Consider the following 23,131-nt stretch of genomic DNA (forward strand, 5'->3'; position numbering starts at 1 on the left):
TGCATCTGCCAAACATTTGCCCACTCCCCCAGCCTATCCAAGTCACCTTGCAGTCTCCTAGCATCCTCCTCACAGCTAACACTGCCCCCCAGCTTAGTGTCATCCGCAAACTTGGAGATATTGCCTTCAATTCCCTCTTCCAGATCATTAATATATATTGTAAATAGCTGGGGTCCCAGCACTGAGCCTTGCGGTACCCCACTAGTCACTGCCCGCAATTGTGAAAATGACCCGTTCACTCCTACTCTTTGCTTCCTGTTTGCCAGCCAGTTCTCTATCCACATCAATACTGAACCCCCAATGCCGTGTGCTTTAAGTTTGTATACTAATCTCTTATGTGGGACCTTGTCGAAAGTCTTCTGGAAGTCCAGATACACCACATCCACTGGTTTTCCCCTATCTACGCTACTAGTTACATCCTCGAAAAATTCCATAAGATTCGTCAGACATGATTTACCTTTCGTAAATCCATGCTGACTTTGTCCAATGATTTCACCACTTTCCAAATGTGCTGCTATCCCATCTTTAATAACTGACTCTAGCAGTTTCCCCACTACCGATGTTAGACTAACTGGTCTGTAATTCCCCGTTTTCTCTCTCCGTCCCTTCTTAAAAAGTGGGGTTACGTTTGCTACCCGCCAATCCTCAGGAATTACTTCAGAATCTAAAGAGTTTTGAAAGATTATTACTAATGCATCCACTATTTCTGGAGCTACTTCCTTAAGTACTCTGGGATGCAGCCTATCTGGCCCTGGGGATTTATCGGCCTTTAATCCATTCAATTTACCCAACACCACTTCCCGACTAACCTGGATTTCACTCAATTCCTCCAACTCCTTTGACCCGCGGTCCCCTGCTATTTCCGGCAGATTATTTATGTCTTCCTTAGTGAAGACGGAACCAAAGTAGTTATTCAATTGGTCCGCCATATCCTTGTTCCCCATGATCAACTCACCTATTTCTGACTGCAAGGGACCTACATTTGTTTTAAATAATCTCTTTCTTTTCACATATCTATAAAAACTTTTGCAGTCAATTTTTATGTTCCCTGCCAGTTTTCTTTCATAATCTTTCATGATCATGTGGTTTGTATGTATGCTCACCTCTTCGGACCGTTTACGTTGTCGTGGTGAAGTGGCTTGCGTGCCACCATGATTCCGAGAGCGATGCCGTCGGAAGCACCATGGAATCCATACCATGGAAGATAGCTGCTGGTCATGCACGATCAAATGCTTTTTGCATTGGCAAACCTGCAGGAAAGCTTACATTGCAGTGATTTGGGAGTTAAAGGAAATCCATCATTAATCCGACACATGGCTTTGTGAGGATATGGTTTGGGTTTATTAACGTCATGTTCAGTGACAGGTACAGTGAAATGATTTGTTTTGTATGCTATTCAAACAAATCAGATGCACTGCAGACTGCACATAAATACAATCAAGTCAAACTCATGTACAGTAAGTCGAACAAAGGTGAAGTTACGGAGTGCAGGATGTATATTCTCAGCATTGTAGCCCGTCAGCTTCTTTAACAAAGTTCAAGGTCCACAATGGGGTAGAGGTAAATGCGAAGACTGTTCAGAAGCCTGATAACAGAGGGGACAAAGCTGTTCCTGAGTGGTGGTGTGCTCTTTCAAGCTTCTGTACCTTCTGTCAGACAGGAGCAGGGAAGACAAGAGGAAGGAATAACTGGGATGGGACAAATCTTTGATTATGTAGGCTGCTTTTTCCGAGGTATCACGAAGTGTAGATGGAGTCAACGGTGGGAAGTCTAGTCTATGTGATGGACTGGGCTACTTCTGCAACTCTCTGCAATTTCTTGTGGCCATGGGCAGAGCTGTTCCCAAACCAATCTGTGATGCAACCTGACATTGTCCTTTCTATGGTGCATCTGTGGAGGTTTGTAATAGAGTCATTGGAGACATGGTAAATCTCCCAGAATGTAGAGGCATTGGTATGCCTTTGTGGCTATCACATCAATGTGGTTGATCCACAAGTATGAAGGCCACCACTTTCAGCATGTATGGGTAAAACTTGAATGCATTAGCCAATGATCAACGCCTCTGTTTCCAGTGAAGTACAAATGTGCGGAAGTTCTGAATGTACGGATATGGTTGTGGAAACTTAGAGTGGTGCCGTAGCGATTGGGGACTCCTCAAGTTCAAGTTGAAGTTCACATTTATTGTCACATGCACCAATTGGTACACAGTGAAATTTGAGTTACAATACAACCATACGAATAAAAAGAACACAATACACAATAGAGCTTAACATAAACATCCACCACAGTGGGATCAACATTTCTCACTGTGATGGAAGGCAATAAAGTTCAGTCATCTTGCTCTTTTACCTGCGGTAAAAGCTGCTCATGCATCGTCACTGGAATGTAGCATCACATCCTCTCAGGGTTATTATCATTGCAAAGTGCTCTGATAAAGGGGTAGCAGCGGCTTTGCGGGACACCAGCCCATGGTTCTCTCTTCAGATGAAAGTCATTCTGACCCCACGGCATCACCCAGACAATACCCTTGGTGTTGCCCATCAGATGGTTGGTGACCAGAGACTGTACCTGCCTGGTTGTGATAGGTGCGGTACAAAACCAGACCACCTGGCTTCAGGGCCACTCATCATCCCACAAGGCCATCGCTACTGGGAGATGTTCTGCAGCCAATTCAGGCTCCAGGAAAACAAAGGTTAATTGAATGGGGGCACAGTGATGCAGCCTGACAGTGCCAGATACCCAGGTTCAAGCCTGACCTTGGGTGCTGTCTATGTGGAGTTTGTATGTTCTTCCTGTGACCATGTGGGTTTCCTCTGGGGGCTCTGGTTTCCTCCCACTTCCCTAAAACATGTGGGATTGTTGGTTAACTGGCCACTGTAAAATTGCCCTAAAGCGTAGGGAGTGGATGAGAAAGTGGGATAACATGGAACTTGATGGTCGGCGTGTACTCGGTGAGCCTATTTCTAAACTAAACTAAATCAAAACATGCATGACAGAATGCACATAGGTGGTTATTTTATTTTCTCATATAGTTATCAATGTCATGATTGAATTTATAATTGTTGATTGGATGTTTATTTTGTTGGCTCTTCCATGCTGCGATGAGGTGGATGTTATTCTGCAGTAAAGGGAAGGGAAGGTGGGAGATTCTTGGTATGAATAAAGAATTGGAGTTGTATTTGCCAGTATTACTCTTAGAGTTGGATCGTCATACAGCATGGAAGCAGCCCATTCAGTGCGGAGATCTATATTGTTAGAGTTGCATCTGGGCTTGCTCTTGATTCTGCCCTTCTCTTTCCCCTGCTACGAAGATATTTTTTGCATCAATTGAGGCAAGGATATGTTTGGGCCACATCCAGAAGATGACAGTGAATGTTAGCACCCGCTGCACCACGCTGCAGGACTCCTGTGGTGCTTTTCAGCTGATAGAAGAATTGTTTCACCCTGGCTTGTCGGCTGCATTACATTTCATGGCATCTGTTGCATAGATCAGGACAGGAGTACATGGGCTGGGTACATTGTCGTAAGCCTCGTCATCAAATGTCCGTGTCGGCCTCTAGTCACATTCTGATTTGTTATGATGGTGGAATGGCCACAGAACTTCCCAAGTGCAAAACATTTCTAAAGTCAGTCAGTTAAAATCAATCAGTAAGTACAATATTTGATTATCTTTTTCAATTTAATTTAGTTTAGAGATACAGCGCGGAAACAGGCCCTTCGTCCCACCGTCCCAGCGATCCCCGCACATTTATACACACAAGCTGTACACTGCAAGGGCCAGGAAGCGAGCGGGTAAGATCATCTCTGACCCCTCTCACCCTGGCCACAAACTCTTTGAATCACCTCCATCTGGAAGGCGACTCCGGACTGTCAAAACTGCCACAGCCAGACATAAAAACAGCTTTTTTTCCCCACGAGTAGTAGCTCTACTTGATAACCAAAAATCTGTAGCCTCCTTTTACCGTGGTATTTTATTTAATTCACATGTTTAATCAATAATGTTTTATTATTAATGTTTAATGTTTTCTGTGTCATTCCTAACTGTCACTGTATGACATGTTGTCACTTGTGGGCAAAGCACCAAGGCAAATTCCTTGTATGTGAATACTTGGCCAATAAACTTATTAATTAATTAATTCATTCATTCATTCACAAGGGACAATTTACAGTTACACCAAGCCAATTTACCTGCAAACCTGTACGTCTTTGGAGTGTGGGAGGAAACCAAAGATCTCGAAGAAAACCCACGCAGTCACAGGGAGAATGTACAAACACCTGTAGTCAGGTGTGATCACGAGTCTCCAGCACTGCAAGCGCTGTAAGGCAACAACTCTACCGCTGCGCCACTGTGTCTATCTTGACTGTGTCCACCCTGTCTATCTAATTGTCTATCTTGCAATTGATCATGTGGTCAGCCACGTGAGGTAAAGAGAGAGTGTATTAATTGGAGAAAACATAAAATGCTGGAGTAACACAGCGAGTCAGGCAGCATCTGTGGAGATAATGGACAAGCGGTGTTTAGGGTAGGGTCCGTTGTGTCTCTATGTTAACTGGAGAGCTGAGTTCACAAGGCTGTTGCCTGCTGGTTACATCACAGACTGTAGATTTCTGACTGCCCACCATAAAATTGTAGACACAAAATGCTGGAGTAACTCAGTGGGTCTAAGTAACTGAGAAGGGTCTAGGTGCTCAAAAGGGCAGCAAAGAGGTGCAACTCATTGAGCTGCTGTCTGCTAAAGGGCAGATGGCGCGCAAAGATTCTGTAAATCCCAAAATCCTGGGATGCCGCGCGCGACCGCGCATCACTTCCTATGTCACCAGGCACCATGCGCGCATAATGCGTAGTGTGCGCGTCAAGGCACGCGCGTTGTGCGTCGTGACGCGTAAATGATGTTGCGTAAATTACGCGCAAATGACGGCTAAGTGGGACAGGCCCTTAACAGTGTCAGAGATCCTGGTTTGATCCTGACTTTAGGTGCTGCCTTTGTGGAGATTGCACGTTCTCCCTGCGATGTGTGGGTTTCCCCCGGGTGCTCCGGCTGCCTCCTACATGGCCTCTTGGCCTCTCTGTAGATTGCCCCTAGTGTGTGTTGAGCGGGTGCGAAAGTGGGGTAACATAGAACTAGTTGAATGGGTGATCGATGCTCGGCGTGGACTCGGTGGATTGAAGGGCCTGTTTGCATGTTGCATATTTCAATCAGTTCAATATCGGGCGCACACTCACTAATTGGAGCAATACGCCTGTGACCCGAATTGTCCAAGTTCGAGAGTGCTTTGAGCCCTGAGTAGAGTTACTGGAGTTCATAATGAATTGCCCGTAGATCTGTCAAGGTTTGTAAATCAGACACAGAGAGTCCCGTGTGTGACTTCATCACATCTGTTACATCTTGGGATGTCATCTATTTTGAACATCTGCAATGGACCCAAATTCCCCCGGCAGATTGGAAAGTTACTCTAACATTATGAACTCTGTTCCATGATTACATTTTAATTACTGTTGTAACCGAGCCCACTATATTCCTGTCTACATCAGGTAGCATTCACATGGATAGGCTTTAATGTGTTTATGATTTGAGAACTCTTGAAGTCTGGGGATCTCCAAAATAAACTACCCCAGCTCTCCGAACTCTCTCCAGTCAGTAAAAGTCTGTAGTTCTGGAAGGAAACCAATGATTCTCCCCTGCATATTATCAAGGGCATCATAACAATCACCATATGAGGAAATACAAGCTAGGCATGTTGGTCCCAGCTTTGCATCTGGCGAGGCAAAGGTTTCGTACAGTAAAACTAGTTTAGTTTATTGTCACGTTTACCGAGGTACAGTGAAAAGCTTTTGGTTGCCATTTTATTGTATTAGGTATATATCCAAGTGCTCGGTTTGTTTGTGCAATGGCCGAACAAAAAGTGACATCGCCAGGGTGCACATGAAAGATATTCTGAGTTTTCTCCAACCTAAAGCCCTGGATGAGCAAGGAGGTTTGTAATCTGCTGAAGGAAGGGTCTGTGGCATCCACGACCGGTGAACCAGGGTCATACAACCTGGGCGGCCATGGTGGTGCAGCAGTAGAGTTGCTGCCTTAGAACGCTTACAGCACCAGACACCCAGGTTCGATCCCGACTACGGCTGCTGTCTGTACGGAGTTTGTACGTCCTCCCCGTGACCGCATGGATGTTCTCCGAGATCTTCAGTTTCCTCCCACGCGCCAAAGACGTACAAGTCTGTGGGTTAATTGGCTTGGTATAAATGTAAAATTGTCCTTAGTGTGAATTAATGTGTGGGGTTTCATGCGAACTCAGTGAGCCGAAGGGCGTATTTAGAAACATAGAAAATAGGTGCAGGAGGAGGCCATTTGGACCTTCAAGCCAGCACCGCCATTCATTGTGATCATGGCTGATCATCCACAATCAGTACCCTGTTCCTGCTTCTCCCCATATCCCTTGATTCCGCTAGTCCCTAGAGCTCTATCTAACTCTCCTTTAAATTCATCCAGTGATTTGGCCTCTACTGCCCTCTGTGGCAGGGAATTCCACAAATTCACAACTCTCTGGGTGAAAAAGTTTTATCTCATCTCAGTTTTAAAAATGGCCTCCCCTTTATTCTTAGACTGGGCCCTGGTTCTGGACTCCCCCAACATTTTTCTTGCATCTAGCTTGTCCAGTCCTTTTATAATTTTATATGTTTCTATAAGATTCTCCTCTCATCCTTCCAAATTCCAGTGAATACAAGCCCAGTCTTTCTAATCTTTCCTCATATGACAGTACCGCCATCCCGGGGAATAACCTTGTGAACCTACGCTACACTGCCTCAATAGCAAGGATGTCTTTCCTCAAATTAGGAGACCAAAACTGCACACAGTATTTCAGATGTGGTCTCACCAGGACCCTGTACATCCGCAGAAGGATCTCTTTACTCCCGATTAGGAAAGGGGGAGATGCAACGAGACCTGGGTGTCATGGTACACCAGTCATTAAAAGTAGGCATGCAGGTGCAGCAGGCAGTGAAGAAGGCGAATGGTATGTTAGCATTCATAGCAAAAGGATTTGAGTATAGGAGCAGGGAGGTTCTACTGCAGTTGTACAGGGTCTTGGTGAGACCACACCAGGAGTATTGCGTACAGTTTTGGTCTCCTAATCGGAGGAAAGACATTCTTGCCATAGAGGGAGTACAGAGAAGGTTCACCAGACTGATTCCTGGGATGTCAGGACTTTCATATGAAGAAAGACTGGATAGACTCGGTTTGTACTCGCTAGAATTTAGAAGATTGAGGGGGGATCTTATAGAAACGTACAAAATTCTTAAGGGGTTGGACAGGCTAGATGCAGGAAGATTGTTCCCGATGTTGGGGAAGTCCAGAACAAGGGGTCACAGTTTAAGGATAAGGGGGAAATCTTTTAGGACCGAGATGACTCGTACAACTGCAGTAGAACCTCCCTGCTCCTATACTCAAATCCTTTTGCTAACATACCATTCGCCTTCTTCACTGCCTGCTGCACCTGCATGACTTCAGAATTAAGGGACAGAAGTTTAGGGGTAACATGAGGGGGAACTTCTTTACTCAGAGAGTGGTAGCGGTGTGGAATGAGCTTCCAGTGGAAGTGGTGGCGGCAGGTTCGTTGGTATCATTTAAGAATAAATTGGATAGGCATATGGATGAGAAGGGAATGGAGGGTTATGGTATGAGTGCAGGCAGGTGGGACTAAGGGAAAAAAATTGTTCGGCGCGGACTTGTAGGGCCGAGATGGCCTGTTTCCGTGCTGTAATTGTTATATGGTTATATGGTTATGAGGAAAACATTTTTCACACAGAGTGGTGAATCTCTGGAATTTTACTTCGGAGTCACGTGAGTGACTACGTGAAGAACCCGCTTACGACGCATGCGTGTCATGTCGCTACACGCATTGCAACGAGTCACAGCAGGGGGAACGACGTTCCCCTAGTGGAGAATTTGAAAGTCGGGAGCAGCAGGTAAGAGACTCTGCGTTCCTTCCACTTACCTTTTAGGTGGAGACATGGACCGGATCCATGAAGGCTCCTGAAAGCTGGCGGGGGAGAACCGCGGAGTGCAGGCAGCTGGCAGCAGCAGCAACGGCACGCGAAACTTCCGGAGAGGAAACAGCTGTGCCCGACTTCGCTCCCGCACCGGCAAAATTCACTTCTCGGCCGGGCGGGAAGCGAAGCAAAAGACGTCCCATATGCCAGTCTCAAGCGAGTCTGGCTTGGAGCAGTCGCTAGCGGCCAGTGCCGAGATTACCGGGGGAACAGCGGTGGACCTACATGGAGTAGCCGGAAGCGGCCAGGAAACGTTCTCATAAGGGCCAGTGCAGCCGGCTGCGCGACGAGGACAGTCCGCAAACCAGTGCCCGTGAGTACCGGGGACGGGAAGAGCGGGCATATGGGAGAGAGCAGCAGACTGCGGACCGGCTGCAGGAATGGGTGCAGCCGAGAACGTGTAGTGCCAGTGAGCACAAAGACCGTTTGGTGCAGTTGCTGGAGGAGCTCCTCCATGGTGGCAGTCCCAGAAATATGGAGGCTAGCTACAGTGGGCAAGAGGTAAGTCCCACAGCGGTACCCCGTGTGGGGCCGCAAGATATCTCTTACTCCTCGGAGGAGAGTGGGCAGGACCAAATTGGTCAGACCCTGACCAAGGCACAGGTTTACATAACCCTGAAGGAGGGGAGAAAGGAAAACTGCTTGATATGGTGGCCGAGTTTTTTCAACCAAATCAAACTGGGGCCGATTTGGATTCTAGGATGGCAGCCAGTATAAATTATATGTCTGACCATTAGTTACAAACACAAACCTTTACAGAGACTCTGGCTAGACATCTGCCCCCAGGGAATTGTAATTCTCTACAAGTACCCAGCGTGAACCAATGTATATGGAAGCATGGATAGCATGGGGAAGGCCACCCGAACACACGACTTGAAAATCCAGAAAGCCTTAAAAGGGCTTACAGCGGGGATCACAGCCTTTGCCCGCACCCTGGAGAAAACAGAATTAACAAAGGATCACCAGGACGCTTTAGCTTTGTTCTGTAATGTCCAATTTGAGCTGAATAGCATGAGGAAGAGTGCTATTCAGCCAGCATTAGACCCGAAGTTCGCGGTGATTTGCAAACAGAGAGCCCTCAAACCTCCAACCCTATTGTTTGGAAAAGATTTATTTAAACAGGTTAAAGAGCTTGATGAGGAATCAAAGACATTGGGGCTCATTAAGACTAGTGCAAAGTCTTACTTTGGGCAAAGATACCAACCATATGGACCACCTAGAAGAGGGGCGTTTAGCGGTGGCAGTGCTTAACCCAGATACAACCCGCAGCAGCCTTTTTTAGCGTATGGCCAGGGACGACCACCCTGGAAGATGCGGGAGCCTCAACCAACACAACCTCTAAAAACAGAGCCCCCCTTTACAAAGAAACCAAGGAAATAATTCAAAAACCACCTGTAACCATGGAGGTAGGTGGGTCTGGTTCTCTTATAATAAAGGGGAGCACGAGAGTTGGAGGGAGGCTGCAATATTATACGAAAGAATGGAATAAGATCACAAGAGACTCATATATTCTAAACAGTATTCAGGGTTATCTGATAGAATTTATTCATTAAAATAACCTTCCAGTGCAACATACACCAGAAGGCACTTCGTACTCACGGAAGCCGAACAATCTATAGCTCACATCGAGCTGCAAAGATTGCATACAATAGGCGTAGTTGAGCCTACAATACATGAGCCATTAGAATTTGTACCTAACATATTTATTAAAAATAAAAAAGATGGGGGTTGCCGGATAATCATTGATCTGTCAACCCTAAACACATTTGTTCAATATGTTCATTTAAGATGGATACCTTTATCACTGCTAAGAATTAGTGTCAACAGGGTGCTATATGGCAAGCATTCACTTAAAAGATGTTTACTATACAGTACCCATTAGAGGTGAACACAGACGGTATTTGAAATTTAACTGGATGGGGTCAACATAACCATAGGATATGGCATATCTAGACGACATTTTCATTGTTGGCAAAACTTACGGATTGGTTGGGGAGCCACTAATTCCGTTTCTAGCTGTGGAGGGAGATGGAAGACACAGGAGGCAGTTTTACTTAACACACGTGGTATAAATTACCTAGAGATGTTAGGGGCTTTTTATGGCCTTAAGTCATATTGCTCAGGCATTGAGCACCAGCATGTTCGGTTACAAATTGATAATACCACTGTGGTGGCATATATAAATTATATGGGTGGAAATATATCGACATCTTGTGATGAATTGGCAAATTCAATTTGGCTATGGTGTATCCAAAGATATATTTGGATATCGGCTACATACCTACCAGGGGAACTAAATTCAGTGGCAGACACCAGGTCACGTAAATTTAAGGAAAACACGGAATGGATGTTAAATAAAAAGGTATTTGCTGAAATTACAGCAAAATATGGTACACCAGATATTGATCTTTTTGCGTCCAGGTTGAATCACCAACTACCAAGGTATGTGTCATGGGAACCAGACCATGGGGCAGAAGCAACAGATGCATTCTCTCTGCATTGGGGGAAATGGCTTTTTATGCATTTCCTCCTTTATGCCTCATCAATCGGGTACTAAGGAAAATTCCGATTGGCCTACTCAACCATGGTTCTCGGTTATACAAGGAATGGTATTAGAACCATGTACCATTATGAGGCATAGCCCTAATTTACTGATTCATCCAGTAACACAGGGTAGTCACCCATGCCATAATAGTATGAATTTGTTGATTTGTAGAGTCTGAAAGACCCACTACTTGGCATGGGACTGTCAGACAGAACTATGAATATGATCATATCAGCTCAAAGACTGTCTACAAAAAAGCAGTACTTAGGACACATCAAAAAATGGGGGAAGTACTGCTTTGATAACAACCTTGATCAAAGAGCCAAGGACATTCCGGCTGTATTGGAATTTTTGACAAGCCTGCATTGTGATGAAGGATTAGGCTACAGTACCATCAATGGTGCCAGAAGTGCTCTTTCCAATTATTTATCGCTAGGAACGGAGCGGCACTCAGTGGGAATGCACCCCCTGGTAACTAAACTCATAAGGGGCATATTTAATGCGAAACCCCCTAAAACCAGGTACTCCCGAATCTGGGATGTGGGTGTCGTTTTGACCATGCTGACAGGCTGGTCGCCTACTACAGCATTATCACTTGAAAAACTCACTATGAAGATGGTTATGCTGATGGCGTTGGTTACTGCACAACGAGTCCAGTCATTACACAAACTAAGGCTGGACTGCTTGATGATCTGCCCTGAAAAACTGGTGTTTGTCATTAATGATCTCATAAAACAAATAGACCGGGGTCATCGGGGCAAGTAATAGAATTTATGGCGTACCCGAATGACGAACGCCTGTGTATAGTCACACATATCCTACTATACATGGAATACACAAAAATTATTTGAGGGCAGGAAATGGCTCTGCTGATTTCATACAAGAAACCACACAAAAGGGTGACGACCCAGACTATCTCAAGGTGGCTGAAAAATGTCTTAAAGATGGCGGGGATAGACACTAATGTTTTTAAATCTCACTCCACCAGGGCTGCAGCAACATCCACAGCAAAAAATCTGGAGGTGCCAACAGACCAAATCCTCAGGATGGCAGGATGGTCATCTGAGAAGACATTTCAGAGGTTTTATAACAAACCAGTTTTGGATCTATCATCGTTTTCAGAAAGACTCTTACGTTCAATAATATAATTTGCCCAAAAAACCAATGGGCTATGATTTCAATTTAATAAATTTATTTTTTCGTAACATCATACAGTTTTGTATGGAGGTGTTTAAAAATTGTTAACAATACTTCTCCCAATAATCAAGGCAGACGTGAAGCATGGACTCGTTCCACGGCATGAGGTCACAGAGCTTTAAAATCTTCACGTAGTCACTCACGTGACTCCGAAGTAAAATAGTAAGATTAAACGAGAACTTACCAGTTTGAAGTTTGATCTGTATTTTATGAGGAGGAACGTTGAGGGAATACGTGCCCTCTGCTCCCACCCTCCTATGATCATATCATAAACTGGTATCTCTTTCATAATCTTACTATGTTAGGTCATTATAGGATATCTGTGACCTCACATCGCTGCTTTGAAGAATGACACGCATGCGTCGTAAGCGGGTTCTTCACGTATTCCCTCAACGTTCCTCCTCATAAAATACAGATCAAACTTCAAACTGGTAAGTTCTCATTTAATCTTACTATTCTCTGCCACAGAAGGTAGTTGAGGCCAGTTCATTGGCTATATTTAAGAGGGAGTTAGATGTGGCCCTTGTGGTTAAAGGGATCAGGGGGTATGGAGAGAAGGCAGGTACAGGATACTGAGTTGGATGATCAGCCATGATCATATTGAATGGCGGTGCAGGCTCGAAGGGCCGAATGGCCTACTCCTGCACCTATTTTCTATGTTTCTATGTACTCAAATCCTCTTGTTATGAAGGCCAACATGCCTTTTAAATTTCTTCACTGCCTGCTGTACCTGCATGTTTACTTTTAGTGACTGGTGTACAAGGACACCCAGGTCTCTTTGCACTTCCCTTTTTCCTAATCTGACACCATTGAGATAAAAATCTGCCTCCTTGTTCTTGCCGCCATTATACATGCATTATACAGCATCTGCCATGAATCTGCCCACTCACTCATGCTGACGGACCAATCCTTTTACTGCTATCCAAATGCGCCGTTTTAACTTCTTTAATAATGGACTCCAGCATCTTCCCCACCACCGATGTTAGGCTAACTGGTCTTTAATTCCCTGTTTCTAGCTCCTTTCTTGAAAAGTGGGATAATATTAGCTATCCTCCAATCCACAGGAACTGATCCTGAATCTATAGAACATTGGAAAATGATCACCAATGGATCCACGATTTCTAGAGACACCTCCTTAAGTACCCTGGGATGCAGACCATCAGGCCCTGGGGATTTATCAGCCTTCAGTCCCATCAGTCTACCCAATACTATTTCTCGCCTAATACAAATTTCTTTCAGTTCCTCTGTCTCCCTAGATCCTCTGTCATCTAGTATATCTGGGAGATTGTCTGTGTCTTCCTTAGTGAAGACAGAACCAAAGTACCTGTTCAACTCTTGTGCCATTTCCTTGTTCCCCATAATAATTTCACCTGTTTCTGCCTTCAAGGGACCCACATTTGTCTTTACTAATCTTTTTCTCTTAACATACCTAAAGAAGATTTTACTATCCTTCTTTATATTCTTGGCCAGCTTACGCTTGTACTTCATCTTTTCACCCTGCATTGCCTTTTTTGTTACCTTCTGTTGTCCTTTGAAAGTTTCCCAATCCTCTGGCTTCCCGCTACTCTTTGCTATGTTATACACCTTTTCTTTTAGTTTTATTCCATCCCTAACTTCTCTTGTCAGCCACGGTTGCCTCTTACTCCCCTTAGAATCTTTCTTCCTCTTTGTAATGAACCGATCCTGCATCTTGTGGATTATGCCCAGAAATTCCTTCATGTTCAGCATTCCTGCTAGGATCCTTCCTGCTATGATCCTTTTCCAGTTGACCTTGGCCAGCTCCTCTCTTCATAGTCCCCTTTGTTCAACTGCAACACTGACGCTTCTGATTTAACCTTCTCCCTCTCAAATTGCAGATTAAAATTGATCATATATGGTCACTACCTCCTAACAGTTCCTTTACCTTGAGTTCTCCTATTAAATCTGGTTCATTAGACAACACTAAATCCAGAATTGCCTTCTTCTTGGTAGGCTCCAGTACAAGCTGCTCTAGGAATCCATCTCGAAGGCACTCTACAAGCTCCCTTTCTTGGGGTCCAGAAGCAACCTGATTTTTCCAGTCTACCTGCATATTGAAATTTCCCATAACCACAGAGGCATTATCTTTGTTAAGGGGCTATCCCACTTGGGCGACCTAATTGGTGAGTTTAGAAGAGTTTGAAAAAATGACATGTTGAAGACCTCCTTCGACTATGTTGAAGACCAGCTACGACTAACTACAACTAGCTACGACTAACTTTGGGAAAATTGGACACCGAATAGTTGAGAGTGAAGGCGACCTCCTTCGATCTCCTTCGACCTCCCTTCGACCTCCCTTCTACTATGATGAAGATTATCTACGACTACCTTCGACTACCTTCGACTATCCTCGATTACCTATGACTAACATGCCGACCTACTACGATCTACTACGACTAAACCTACGAGTAAAAAAAGTAGCGATTTTTTCCATGGCGACCTTTTTTTACTCGCGAGCATTTTTTAACATATTGAAAAAAACGCTGCTACCTAGCTGAGGCCTCGAGTACACGGAGACCACTCTCAAGCATGAAGGAAAGTTACAAAGACCTCCTATGACCTCGTGTCGACCATGCTGCGAGTATGAGTCGAGGGCAAACTTGCCAGAACTCCACCGCACTATAACACTTATACTAACACTCGTTCCTGGCACTGCCAGTTCGAGCTGCTAGGATGCACTGACAACCTGTTGTCATCAATGCTGTTAAGCTTTAGTGCTCATTAAAGATGTGTTTAAATCAAACACGGTTTTTGGCACATGTTTACATGGTCTGCCCCTACAGATGTGAAAGGCCTGCAATGTTTTCTGGGCATGGTAAACTATCTCGGAAAGTTCATACCGAACCTCAGTGAACTAAGCTCGACACTGCGGCAGCTGCCAAAACAGGACACTGCATGGTCATGGTTCCCGCAACATCAGGCTGCCTTTGATGTTTTAAAATCCAAACTGACCAGTGCGGACCCAACCCTTTTTCGAATGGTGCGGAAAGCACTACCTCGTTCTGGTCGACTCCTTTTCTAACTGGTTTGAACTAGACCAACTGACCTCCCTCACGTCTGAGATGGTCATCAAGAAGCTGAAGAGACACTTCTCCGCCTATGGCGTTCCTGTCAGCCTGTAACCGACAACGGTCGGCAGTTCACCAGCCACATGTTCAAGCTTTTCGCAGACCGATGGAACTTCCAGCACGTCACGAGCAGTCACGAGTATCCACAGAGTAATGGACTCGCTTAACGCGCTGTCAGAAGTGCCAAGCACTTGCTGGAGGGAGCGCGCAGTTCAAAGTCAGACGTCTATCTTGATCTCCTGAATCCCAGAAACATTGCCAGAGATGGAACCTTGGGATCACCGGCACAGCGCCTGATGTCGAGATTGACGAGGTTTCTGGTCCTCACCGCACAACAGCAGCTGGTTCCTCGGGTGTTGAAGCCTGCCACTATCCAGAAACGTCTCCAAGAGAAGCATGACATCCAGAAACGTTCATACGACAGTTCCAGCAGACCACTCAAGCCTCTACTGCCGGGCCAGGTCGGCCGTCTACGAACTTCAACTGGGCATTCCCGTCTGGGCACTGTTGTCAGCCCGACTGACGAGCCACGATCCTACCTGGTGGACTGTGAGGGAGCGGTATACCGGAGAAGTCGACAACACCTGCTTGCTGTAAGGGAGCACCGACCACTGCCTGCTGGTCCCTATGCTCCGCCGCTCCAGTTCCAGCTGCCTTCTGCGATGTCTCCCACCCGTCCCCGCATGCCTTGCACCCCCCCTCGTCCCTCGGACTCCAATAACCACGGGGACTCACCTACCGCATGTTTCCCCTTTCGGGCACCACAAGCATCTCCCGCGCCATTCTCGCCTCCAGGCTCTCCGTCTCATCTTTCAGGAGAGGGAGGGGAGGGTTGGGTCCACACGCTCTCGGGCCGTGTCAGCAGACCGCCAGACAGATCTGGCGAGTATGTTTAACTCCATGGCATGGGTGCCCTTTCCACATTTTAATTTTAAGGGGGAAGGATGTAGATTGATGATGCATGTGAACCAATCACACATAAGCCAGCATCACTAACTCCACCCCACTATAACACTTATACTAACACTCGTTCCTGGCACTGCCAGTTCGAGCTGCTAAGGTGCACTGACAAGCTGTTGTCATCAACGCTGTTAAGCTTTAGTGCTCATTAAAGATGTGTTTAAATCAAACACGGTTTCTGGCACATGTTTACATAGCTCACTAGCCTTACAGAGCGCTATCCTGAGCCTTGGACAGCTCAATAGTCTTACAGAGAGCTATCCAGAGCCTTGGGTTCAGCTCAATAGCCTTACAGAGAGCTATCCAGAGCCTTGGACAGCTCAATAGCATTACAGAGAGCTATACAGATCCTTGGACTCTGCCCAATCCATCACGGGAACAGTCTCTCCACCATCAAAACATCTGCATCCTCAAGAAGACAGCATCTATCATCAAGGATTCCCACCACCTGGGCCAGGTCCTCTTCCCACAGCTACCATTGGCACCGCATACAGGAGCCTGAAGTCCCCATGCACCAGGTTCAGGAATGGCTACTTTCCTATAATCATTGTGTTGTTGAACTGCAGTAATCCGACATCAGCAACACAACACTATGGATCTTGCACTACAATTAACTCTTTGTGTTTTTTACAGTAATGTCTTGATTTTTTCTTTTCATCCCTATATGTATAATTTATATGAAATAATGCTCTGTATGTTGTCTGAGTCGACGTGACTGCGATTCCGCTGCAAGCAAGATTTTCATTGTACCTGTACCTCACTGAACTTGTGTATATTCCAATAATCCAAAGTACCTGTTCAACTCTTCTGCCATTTCCTTGTTCCCCATAATAAATTCATCCTTTTCAATCTTCAAGGGTCCAACTTTGGCCTTAACTAGTTTTTCCCTCTTCACATACCTAAAGATGCTTTTGCTATCCTCCTTTATATTCTCAGCTAGCTTACCTCATACCTCATATTTTCTCCCTGTATTGGCTTTTTAGTTATCTTCTGTTGCTCTTTAAAAGTTACCCAATCCACTGGTTTCCCGCTAATCTTTGCTATGTTATATTTCTTCTCATATATTTTTATACTGTCCCTGACTTCCCTTGTCAGCCACAGTTGCCCCTTACTCCCCTTGAAATCTTTCTTCCTCTTTGGAATGAACCTATCCTGCACCTTCTGTATTATTTCCAGAAATGCCTGCCATTGTTGTTCCACTGTCAATCCTGCTTGGGTCTCTTTCCAGTCAACTTTGGCCAACTCCTCCCTCATGGCTCTATAGTCCCCTTTGTTCAACTGTATTACCAACACCTCCGATTTACCCTTCTCCCTCTCAAATTGTAGATTAAAACTTATCATATTATGGTCACTGCCTCCTAATGGCTCCTTAATCTCGAGTTCCCTTCCCTTAATAGCGTGTGTGTGTGTTTGTGTATGTGCATGTTTGTGCATGCATGCGCGTGTAGGCATGTAGGTAAATGCCCATTTTGCTTATTCGTTCATGGAATATCCAAAGTAAAAATCAGGTGAGAGATAGGGAGATGCAATGGTTTACGGTGCAGCATTTTAAAGATTACACAGGAATGCAGAGTTGTAGACATGGCTTCCAAATGTGGGACAAAGCAAGTGAACATTTTAGAAAAGTGATAATCTTCTGCAGTGCAATCTTGCATGAAAATAATGTTTCCTAGCTATGTGCAATAACTCGAGTCCTTAAAATAATTCATAACATAACCATATTTCAAATAATATATTTACAAACCCTTCCTGGACAGGAACATGGACACTTGAGAAGCGTAGGGTGGTTCTGAAAGAGTGATCCTTTTAAAATTTGTTTGTTTTTAGTTTTAGTTTAGAGGTGCAGTGCGGAAACAGGCCCTTCAGCCCACCAAGCCTGCACCGACCACACAATATCCTACACACTATCCTGTACACACTAGGGACAATTTACATTGATACCAAGCCAATAACCTACAAACCTGGATGTCTTTGGAGTGTGGGAGAAAACCAAAGATCTCGGAGAAAGCCCGTGCGGTCACGGGGAGAATGTACAAATTCTGTACAGATTAGCACCTGTAGTTGGGATTGAACACGGGTCTCTGGCGCTGTAAGTGATGTAAGGCAGCAATTCCTTAGTTGAGGAATTAGCAACCAGCAAGGCAGTAAGTGATGTAAGGCAGTTACACCTAAGGTACTGGAAGAGAGAAGGTGGGAGACAGTGAGAACGGGAGGGAAGCATGGAATGCCAACGTCCCCGGGGGTTGTACCTCTTGTGAACAGGTTCACCCACTTAGAAGCTGTCGGGACAGAAGAGGTGTTTACACTGGGCGGCGGACTGGCTTGTGATGCGAATAGGGCTGTTGAGCCAAAACCAAAAAGGCCTAAGGCAGGCAACGCCATTGTAGTAGGAGACTCCATTGTGAGAGGTACGGACAGGGGTTTCTGCGGCAACAGACGGGATGCGAGGATGGTGTGCTGCCTTCCTGGTGCCAGGATCCAGGATGTCACGGACAGAGTGCAGAAAATCCTCAAGGGCGAAGGTGAACATCCGGAAGTGGTAGTGCATGTCGGCACAAACGATGTCGGAAAGAAGGGGATGAATATTCTGCAGCGTGACTTTGGAGAGCTCGGAAAAATGCTGAAAAGCAGGACCTCCAGGGTTGTTATCTCCGGTTTGCTTCCAGTTCCTCGTGCTGGCGAGAGCAGGAACAGGGAGATACGGGACCTGAACGTGTGGCTGAGGAACTGGTGCACGGGGCAGGGATTTAGATTCTTAGATCACTGGGATCTGTTTTGGGGTAAGGGGGAACTGTACAAAAGGGACGGATTGCATCTTTTTTTTTAAAATATATTTTTTTATTAAAGGTAATCAATTACAATGCTTCAAACAACTTTATATCAAATTAATTCAATTTGCATTAAGTAAAACACTAGTAATACTTATCTACTATTTTTTTAGAAATAATGATAGAGAAAGAATAGAACAGTTATAAATCATTAAGAGAGTGATTAAATAATAATTTGATTATATATAAGAAAGAAAAGAGAAACGAAAAAAAAAAAAAAAAAAAAAAAAAAAAAAAAGAAAATTTGAGTAACCACAATATGTATTATTAATAACACTACTACAAGTGATATTATCGATAAAGATATATGTTAATTCCAATATAAAAATGAATTATTCTCACCAAATCCCGCAGGGTGCACGCCGAGCTGTGTTGCCAAGAACAGCTACTTCTCTAAATACTGTATATATGGAGACCATATCTGTTCAAAAGAATTATACTTGTCCAATAGGACAAATCTAATTCTTTCCAGATGTAACGTCTCCATCATCTCTGTTGCCCACATTTTGGTTGTGGGGGATAATGTTCCCTTCCAAAATTTCAATATGATTTTTTCCCCAATTATCAAACAGTAATCAAAGAAATTTCTTTGATTTACTGTAAGTGATAGATGTAAATCCGGAATTCCAAATATTATTAGCTTTGGGTTAGGGTCCAATTTAACTTTGATGACTTCAGAAATAACTTTAAAAATTTCTGTCCAGTAATAATTCAATTTAGGACATGTAACGAAACTATGTATTAAATTTGCCTCTGCTTTCTTGCACTTATCACAAATAGCGGAAAGATTCGGAAAAATACTATTTAATTTAGTTTTCGAATAATGTAACCTATATAATACTTTAAATTGTATCAGTATATGTCTGGCGTTTAATGAACACCGGTGTATTCGTTGTAGACTTTCTTCCCAGTTTTCTTTTGTTATAGCCAATCCCATTTCATTTTCCCATGCTTGACGGTATATTTCCGTTATTGGATTCTCCTTATCCAAAATGATGTTATATATATAGGCTATTAATTTTTCTGTATTTGGATATAAATTAAACAGTTCGTCTAACAATCCTGCTTCTTTATTTTTATAATCTTGTGTATTGGATTTAATATAATCTCTAATTTGTAAATACCTAAACAAATGTTGTGGAGACAATCCATAAATATCTTGTAACTCCTGGAATAAAAGAAATTTTCCTTTTCTATAAAGGTGTTCTATCCTTGTAATTCCTAAATCATCCCATTGTTTAAACCCCCCATCTAATATAGCAGGTTTAAACGATGGATTATTCATAATTGGTAATCTAAATGAGAGATTATCCAAATGTAGAGTCTTAACTATTTGTTTCCAAATACGTCTATTATTATATATTATTAGGTTGTCTTTATAATTTTTTTTTTGTACTTCCGTTGGTGCAAAAATTATCGAACCTACATTGAAAGGTAGACAGTCTTCCTTTTCTATATTTAACCATGTCGGTTCATGATCCATATTTACCCACCAGAAATTCATATTCTTAATCTGAACAGCCCAAAAATAATATAAAAAGTTTGGAAGTGCTAATCCTCCATTTATCTTAGCTTTGCATAGATGTTTTTTTATTTATTCTGTGATTTTTATAATCCCAAATAAAACTATTGACAATATTATCAATTTAAAAAAAAAAAGTTTTCGGAAGAAAAAAAGGAATAGCCTGAAACAAATATAACAACTGTGGTAGAAATACCATCTTTATGGCACTTATTCTACCAATCATGGATATAGGAAGTGTTTTCCAATATAAAATATTTTTTCTAAATTTATCTAATAGTTGAGGATAGTTGGATTTTATTAATGAGTTATGAGTTTTAGTTACGTTAATCCCTAAATATTTAAGTTTGTCTGTAACTACTTTTAATGGGTATTGTTGTAATGTATTTAGATTTATTCCTGTTATTGGCATAATCTCGCTTTTATCCCAATTAATCCTATACCCAGAAAATGCACCAAACTTAGTTATAATGTTTAGCAGGTTGGGAATACTAATTTCCGGTTTTGTAATATAAATCAAAACATCATCTGCATATAAAGAAATTTTATTAATTGTTGTATCAGTATTATAGCCATATATTTCAGGTTCAGATCTAATTTTTTCCGCCAATGGTTCTATCACCAATGCGAACAATAAGGGTGATAACGGACATCCCTGTCTGCATCCCCTAGAGAGTTTGAATTTGGCTGATAAAATTTGGTTAGTCAAAATTCTTGCCATAGGATTCGAGTATAAAATTCTTACCCATTTACAAAATCTATCCCCCAATTGAAACTTTTCCATTATATTAAATAAATACATCCATTCCACCTGATCAAACGCTTTTTCTGCATCTAGTGATATAACCGCTAGTTCCGTATCTCGTATTCTTTTTGAATATATAATATTAAACAAACGTCTGAGATTATGGGATGAGTAACGTTTTGGGATAAAACCTGTTTGATCATAATGTATTAATTTAGAGATCACTAAACTTAATCTCCTAGATAAGACCTTAGTTAATATTTTTTGGTCTGTATTTAAAAGGGCAATCGCTCTATATGATCCAGGATCTTCCAAATCCTTATCTACTTTAGGGATGAGTGTAATTGTGGATTCATTTAGAGATTCTGGTAATTTTCCTTGGTCATATGCATATCTATACATTATTTGTAATCTTGGAGAAATCAGATCTTGAAATTTTTTATAAAATTCTGCACTCAGGCCATCTGGGCCCGCTGCTTTTCCGTTCTTTAGCGAACTAATTGATTCTATAATGTCTTTTACTGTTATTTCAGCATTTAACAATTCTCTACCTTCCTGATCTAAGCTATTGATTTGACATTCTTGTAAAAATATTTCCATACTATCTGTTTGTCCTGTTAGTTTTGACGAATAAAGATTTTTATAATATTGTAAAAATCTATCATTAATATCTTTTGGAGTAATTAATATATTTCCATACTCAGATCTAATTCCGTGTATCATCTTCTCATCTTCTAATTTTCTAAGCTGTCGTGCTAGTAATTTTTGTGGCTTATCTCCAAATTCAAAATACACTTGCTTAGTTTGTTGAAAAAGTTTAATCACTTGATTAGAATATATTTTATTTAATCTATATTTTACTGATGCAATTTTATTACTTAACTCTTTGGAAGGCTGTTTTATATTTTCATTATCTAGACGTTTTATCTCATTTTCTAAATTTTGTTCTATTTTTCGATTTTCTTTATTGAGATGTGCTTGTGCGGATATTATTGCGCCACGCATGAATGCCTTAAATGTGTCCCAAAATAGTGATGGAGAAGTTTCAGGATTATCATTAGTTTCAAAAATAATTTAATCTGATCCATCACATATTTACAACAGTCATTGTCCTTTAATATCTGAGGGTTAAATCTCCAGGTAGTAGTTTTATTAGATATATCTTTTAATTTTATCTTAAATGTTAATGGCGCATGATCCGAGATGATAATATTATGATATTTTGCATCATACGTAAAAGGAAGTAATTTAGAATCTATTAAAAAATAATCTATCCTCGAATAGGTTCCATGTACGGGCGAGAAAAAATAATATTCTCGTCCGGATGGATTATCTAACCTCCAGATGTCTTTAATATTAGATGTATTGATAAAAGCATTTATGAATTTACTAGATTTCGAGGCAGCTTTCCTTTTTGCAGATGATCTATCTAGATAGTTATCTAAAGTACAATTTAAATCACCTCCAATTATTAAATTGTGTTGAGTGGATATAGGAATATTATTAAATATTTTCTTAAAAAATAGTGGATTATCAAAATTAGGGGCATATATATTCATTAAAATTACCTTTTTTGAATATAATTCCCCTGTAATTATTACATATCTGCCTTCTTTATGCTCTATAATAGAACTTTGTATGAAAGGTATACCTTTGCGAATAATTATTGCAACTCCTCTAGATTTATGAATAAATGTAGAATGATACACCTTAGAAATCCATTTAGCTGTTAATCTATGTTGAGCATCTTTTTTAAGATGAGTCTCTTGAAGGAAAATGACATCTGTCTTCAATCTGTTCAACTGAGCTAACACCTTTCCCCTTTTAATTGGTTCATTAATTCCTTTTACATTCCAACTGCAGAAGGTTACTCCATCACCCCCAGTCTTCACCTTTATATCATACATTTTACTATTAGGGTGGCTTTTTTTGGAGTAGCCTTCTTGACTCCCCCAGCTCCCCGTTGCACCCGGACATCAATCCAATGAGAATTTCTATCCACCTTAATCCGCATCTATGTCTTCTTAAACTAAATACATAATATCCTTCACATCTACATTCAAATAATATATAATATAAGATCAATAAAAAACAAAAACAATAAGAAATATCAATAATAAAAAAAAAGTAAAGGGTGTTAATAGGGTGCTCAGAAAAAAAGAAACTACACTTGTATAGTGTGTAGTATGTGAAGGTGA

This window comes from Amblyraja radiata, chromosome 4, assembly GCF_010909765.2.
Source record: "Amblyraja radiata isolate CabotCenter1 chromosome 4, sAmbRad1.1.pri, whole genome shotgun sequence".
Classification (NCBI taxonomy): Eukaryota; Metazoa; Chordata; class Chondrichthyes; order Rajiformes; family Rajidae; genus Amblyraja; species Amblyraja radiata.